Source organism: Somniosus microcephalus, chromosome 19 (assembly GCF_052327205.1).
Source record: "Somniosus microcephalus isolate GS21.2 chromosome 19, FLI_Smic_1.0, whole genome shotgun sequence".
Taxonomy (NCBI): Eukaryota; Metazoa; Chordata; class Chondrichthyes; order Squaliformes; family Somniosidae; genus Somniosus; species Somniosus microcephalus.
Window position 1 is genome coordinate 2,241,380 of NC_141005.1, and position 5,311 is coordinate 2,246,690.

Consider the following 5,311-nt stretch of genomic DNA (forward strand, 5'->3'; position numbering starts at 1 on the left):
CTCTTCCCCCCTCCCTCTCTTCCCCCTCCCTCTCTTCCCCCCTCCCTCTCTTCCCCCTCCCTCTCTCTCATCCCCCCTCCCTCTCTTCCCTCCCTCTCTCTCTCTCTTCCCCTCTCTCTCTTCCCCCCTTGCTCTCTCTTCCCCCTCCCTCTCTCTCTTCTCCCCACCCACTCTCTCTTCCCCCCTCCCTCTCTCTCTTCCCCCCTCCCTCTCTCTCTTCCCCTTCTCTCTCTTCCCCCCCTCCCTCTCTCTCTTCCCCCTCCCTCTCCCTCTTCCCCCTCCCTCTCCCTCTTCCCCCTCCCTCTCTTCCCCCCCTCCCTATCTCCCCCCTCCCTCTCTCTTCCCCTCCTCTCTCTTCCCCTCGCTCTCTCTTCCCCTCCCTCTCTCTTCCCCCCTCCCTCCCTCTTCCCCCTCCCTCCCTCTCTCTTCCCCCTCCCTCCCTCTCTCCTCCCCCCTCCCTCTCTCTCTCTCTTCCCAATTCACAATTCACAATTCAAATCACTTTATTGGCATGATAAGTTACATCTTATGTTGCCAAAGCATCAAAATACATTTATGGTTTACCACATAAACGCAGTTCTATTCATACAGTGTATAAACAGGTATATCCCTGAGTGTATAAATATACATTCGCATTGTTTATATATATTCTTTTCTTAGTTTACTGGTTGGCTCTCTGTTCATGGCAAGCTGTAACATAGCGTGCCGCCAGTGTTATACAGCTTCTCTCCTCTCCCAGTAGGAATGGGAGTTTTTGGTTGTCATTCAGATTTCTGAAATCAGGGCATATTTATGAGAATTTTTGGTAGAAATTCTCCCTGATGCCCTGATATTTTCCACAAGCTGTGAGGAAGTGCATCTCTGTCTCCACCACTCCCTGACTGCAGTGCGAGCATATCCTGTCCTCTCTTGGCAGCCTGGTCTGCCTGTGTCTGCCTTTTTCGATCGCTAGGCTATGTTCGCTAAGTCTGTACCTTGTCAAGGTTCTTCTCAGTTTGTTATCCTTTACCATGGTCAGGTAATCAGCTATGTTGTATTGTCTGTTTAGGGCCAAGTAGCAATTGAGTTTGCTTTGGGTTTTTGTTGTTTCTGCCCAATATGTCAGATATTTTTCCTTTTGCTTAGCGACGATTGTGTTGGGTCGAATTCTTTGTGTTACCCTGTCACTGTCCTGGGGCTGGTTATTGTTAGTATTGTTAGTAGTTACTTCACTGAGTCCCAGGACTAGTTGACTGAGGGTATTCTTCTTTATGGGCAGCTCTTGGCATTTCAGGGCGTCGTAGTGATAGCATTGGGGATTGCTCATTTGTAGGTGATTCCAAAATTTGGTGGCTCTTTTTTGGATAGTGATTATTAATGGATATTGGCCTAGTTCCGCCCTGCATGCATTGTTTACTGTTTTCCTTTGAGTCCGGAGGATACTTTTACAGAATTCTGCATGTAGGATCTCAATTGGGTGTTTGTCCCATTTTGCAAATTCTTGTTGAGTTAGCGGTCCCCATACCTCACTGCCATAGAGTGCAATTGGTTCAATTACTGATTTGAAAATTTTGAGCCAAATGCTAATTGGGATTTCTATTTGGATTGATTTTTTGATGGCATAGAAAGCCCTTCTTGCTTTCTCTTTCAGTTCATTCACAGCCAGTTTGAAGTTTCCCGTAGAACTGATTTTTAAGCCCAAGTATGTGTAGTTAGTGGTTTGTTCAATTTTGGTTGTTCCTACTGTGAAATTTATTTTGGGTCCCTGATGTTTGGATCTTTGCTGGAACACAAGGACTTTGGTTTTTTGGGGATTTATTGTCAGGGCCCAAGTCTGGCAGTACGACTCCAGCAGGTCCAGGTTTTGCTGTAGCCCCTCTTTAGTAGGTGACAGCAGAACCAGGTCGTCTGCATAGAGGAGGAATTTAACCTTGGATTCATATAGGGTGAGGCCGGGTGCTGTAGATTGTTCAAGTAGTTTTGCCAATCCATTTATGTAAATATTAAAGAGTGTCGGTGAGATTGGCGAGCCCTGCGTCACCCCCCGCCCCTGTGGGAAGTATTTTGTTTGTTTGTCTCCAATTTTAACTGCACATTTGTTGTTTGTATACATTGATTTAATTACATCATATGTTTTCCCTCCTACCCCACTTTCGATAAGTTTCAGGAATAAACCGTCATGCCAGATGGAGTCGAAAGCCTTCTGGAAATCTACAAAGCATGCGTAGATTTTGCTTTTGTTATGGTGAACGTGTTTGTCAATTAGGGTCTGTAGGGTGAAGATATGATCGGATGTTCTATAGTTTGGCAGGAATCCAATTTGGCTTTTACTCAAGACATTGTGCTCCTCAAGGAAGTTTATAAGTCTTTTGTTTATGATGCTACAGAATACCTTCCCCAGGTTACTGTTTACACAGATGCCTCGATAGTTGTTTGGGTCGATTTTGTCTCCACTTTTGTATATGGGCGTTATGAGTCCTTTGTTCCAGATATCAGGGAAATAACCGACACTCAGAACCAAGTTGAAGAGTTTTAGGATAGCCAGTTTCATTTTGTTGTCTGTGTGTTTAATCATCTCGTTTAGTATGCCGTCTGTCCCGCAGGCTTTTCCTGGTCGCAGGTCCTTGAGTTTTTCAAGAAGTTCTTTTTCTGTTATTATGGCGTCCAGCGGGTTTTGGTTATCTTTTATGGCCATTTCTAGCTTTTCCAGTTTTTTGCATATTTGGTGTTGCTCTGGTCTTAGTGTGTTTTTCTGGTATAATTTTTCAAAGTGGTTTACCCATGTGTCCCCATTTTGAATGGCCAAATCGTCGTGTTGTTTTTTGTGTAGTGTTTTCAAGTTTTCCCAGAAACAATTGGAATCTATGGATTCCTCCATGGAGCTGAGTGTATTCTTAATATATTGCTCTTTTTTGGTTCTGAGTGTGTTTCTGTATTGTGTTAGTGTCTGACAATAAGTAAGGCGTAGTTCCTCGTTTTCTGGATGTCTGTGTTTTTGGTTTGATATTTTTCTAAGTTTTTTCCTCATGTTATGGCAATCTCGGTCAAACCATTTTTCATAGTTTTTTGTTTTGGGTTTGTTCTTGCGAGCTTTCAAGTTTGCATTTGTTGCCAAATTATCAAAAATATTGTTTAGTTTACTAACTGCCCGGTTTACGCCTTCTTTATTGTGAGTGTATATGTTATCCAGAAAGGTGTCTAAGAGAGCTTGAGTTGATGCATTGCAAATTGTTTTCTGGTATTTTTCCGTGTCGTTTTTGGCCCATCTGTACGATTTTTTGGTGTTGTACAGTTTACTGGGTTGTGTTTCTATGTTGTTTGTTTCTGTCTTTTTGAGGAACATAGTAATTTGACTGTGATCTGACAGTGTTGTTTGTGGTTTGACTGTGAATGCTCTGAAAGAGGATGGGTCTAAGTCTGTAATCATATAGTCTACTGTGCTGCAGCCTCCCTCTCTCTCTCTTCCCCCTCCCTCTCTCTCTCTTCCCCCCTCCCTCTCTCTCTTCCCCCCTCCCTCTCTTCCCCCTCCCTCTCTTCCCCCTCCCTCTCTTCCCCCTCCCTCTCTTCCCCCCTCCCTCTCTTCCCCCTCCCTCTCTTCCCCCTTCCTCTCTTCCCCCTCTCTCTCATCTCCCTCTCTCTCTCTTCCCCCCCTCTCTCTCTCTCTCTCTCTTCCCCCTCTCCCTCTCTCTCTTCCCCTCTCTTCCCTGCTTGCTCGCTCTTCCCCCCTTGCTCTCTCTCTTCCCCCCTCGCTCTCTCTCTTCCCCACTCGCTCTCTCCCCCTTCTCTCTCTCTCTCTTCCCCCACTCTCTCTACCCCCTCCCTCTCTCTCATCCCCCTCCCTCTCTCTCTTCCCTCCCTCTCTCTCTTCCCCCTCCCTCCCTCTCTTCCCCCTCCCTCCCTCTCTTCCCCCTGCCTCTCTCTCATCCCCCCTCCCTCTCTCTCTTCCCCCCTCCCTCTCTCTCTTCCCCCCTCCCTCTCTCTCTTCCCCCTCTCTCTCTTCCCCCTCCCTCTCTCTTCCCCTCCTCTCTCTTCCCCTCGCTCTCTCTTCCCTCTCTCTCTTCCCCCCTCTCTCCTACCTCTCTTCCCCCCTCTCTCTCTGTCTTCCCCCCTCTCGCTCTCTTTCCCCTCCCTCTCTCTTCCCCCTCCCTCTCTTCCCCCTCCCTCTCTCTCATCCCCCCTCCCTCTCTCTCATCCCCCCTCCCTCTCTCATCCCCCCTCCCTCTCTCTCATCCCCCCTCCCTCTCTCTCATCCCCCCTCCCTCTCTCTCTTCCCTCCCTCTCTTCCCGCTCCCTCTCTTCCCCCTCCCTCCCTCTCTTCCCCCTCCCTGTCTTCCCACCTCCCTTTCTTCCCCCTCCCTCTCTTCCCCCCCCCTCTCTCTCATCCCCCCTCCCTCTCTTCCCTCCCTCTCTCTCTCTCTTCCCCCTCTCTCTCTTCCCCCCTTGCTCTCTCTTCCCCCTCCCTCTCTCTCTTCCCCCTCCCTCTCTCTCTTCTCCCCTCCCTCTCTCTCTTCCCCCTCCCCCTCTCTCTTCTCCCCACCCTCTCTCTCTTCCCCCCTCCCTCTCTCTCTTCCCCCCCTCCCTCTCTCTCTTCCCCTTCTCTCTCTTCCCCCTCCCTCTCTCTCTTCCCCCTCCCTCTCTCTCTTCCCCCTCTCTCTCTTCCCCCTCCCTCTCTTCCCCCTCCCTCTCTTCCCCCTCCCTCCCTTCCCCCTCCCTCTCTTCCCCCTCCCTCTCTCTCATCTCCCCTCCCTCTCTCATCCCCCCTGCCTCTCTCTTATCCCCCCTCCCTCTCTCTCATCCCCCCTCCCTCTCTCTCATCCCCCCTCCCTCTCTCTCATCCCCCCTCCCTCTCTCTCATCCCCCCTCCCTCTCTCTCTTCCCCCCTCCCTCTCTCTCTTCCCCCTCTCTCTCTTCCCCCTCCCTCTCTCTCTTCCCCCTCTCTCTCTTCCCCCTCCCTCTCTTCCCCCTCCCTCTCTTCCCCCCTCCCTCTCTTCCCCCTCCCTCTCTTCCCCCCTCCCTCTCTTCCCCCCTCCCTCTCTACCCCCTCCCTCTCTCTCATCCCCCCTTCCTCTCTTCCCTCCCTCTCCCTCTCTCTTCCCCCTCTCTCTCTTCCCCCCTTGCTCTCTCTTCCCCCTCCCTCTCTCTCTTCTCCCCACCCTCTCTCTCTTCCCCCCTCCCTCTCTTCCCCTTCTCTCTCTTCCCCCTCCCTCTCTCTCTTCCCACTCCCTCTCTCTCTTCCCCCTCCCTCTCCCTCTTCCCCCTCCCTCTCTTCCCCCCCTCCCTCTCTCCCCCCCTCCCTCTCTCTTCCCCTCCTCTCTCTTCCCCTCGCTCTCTC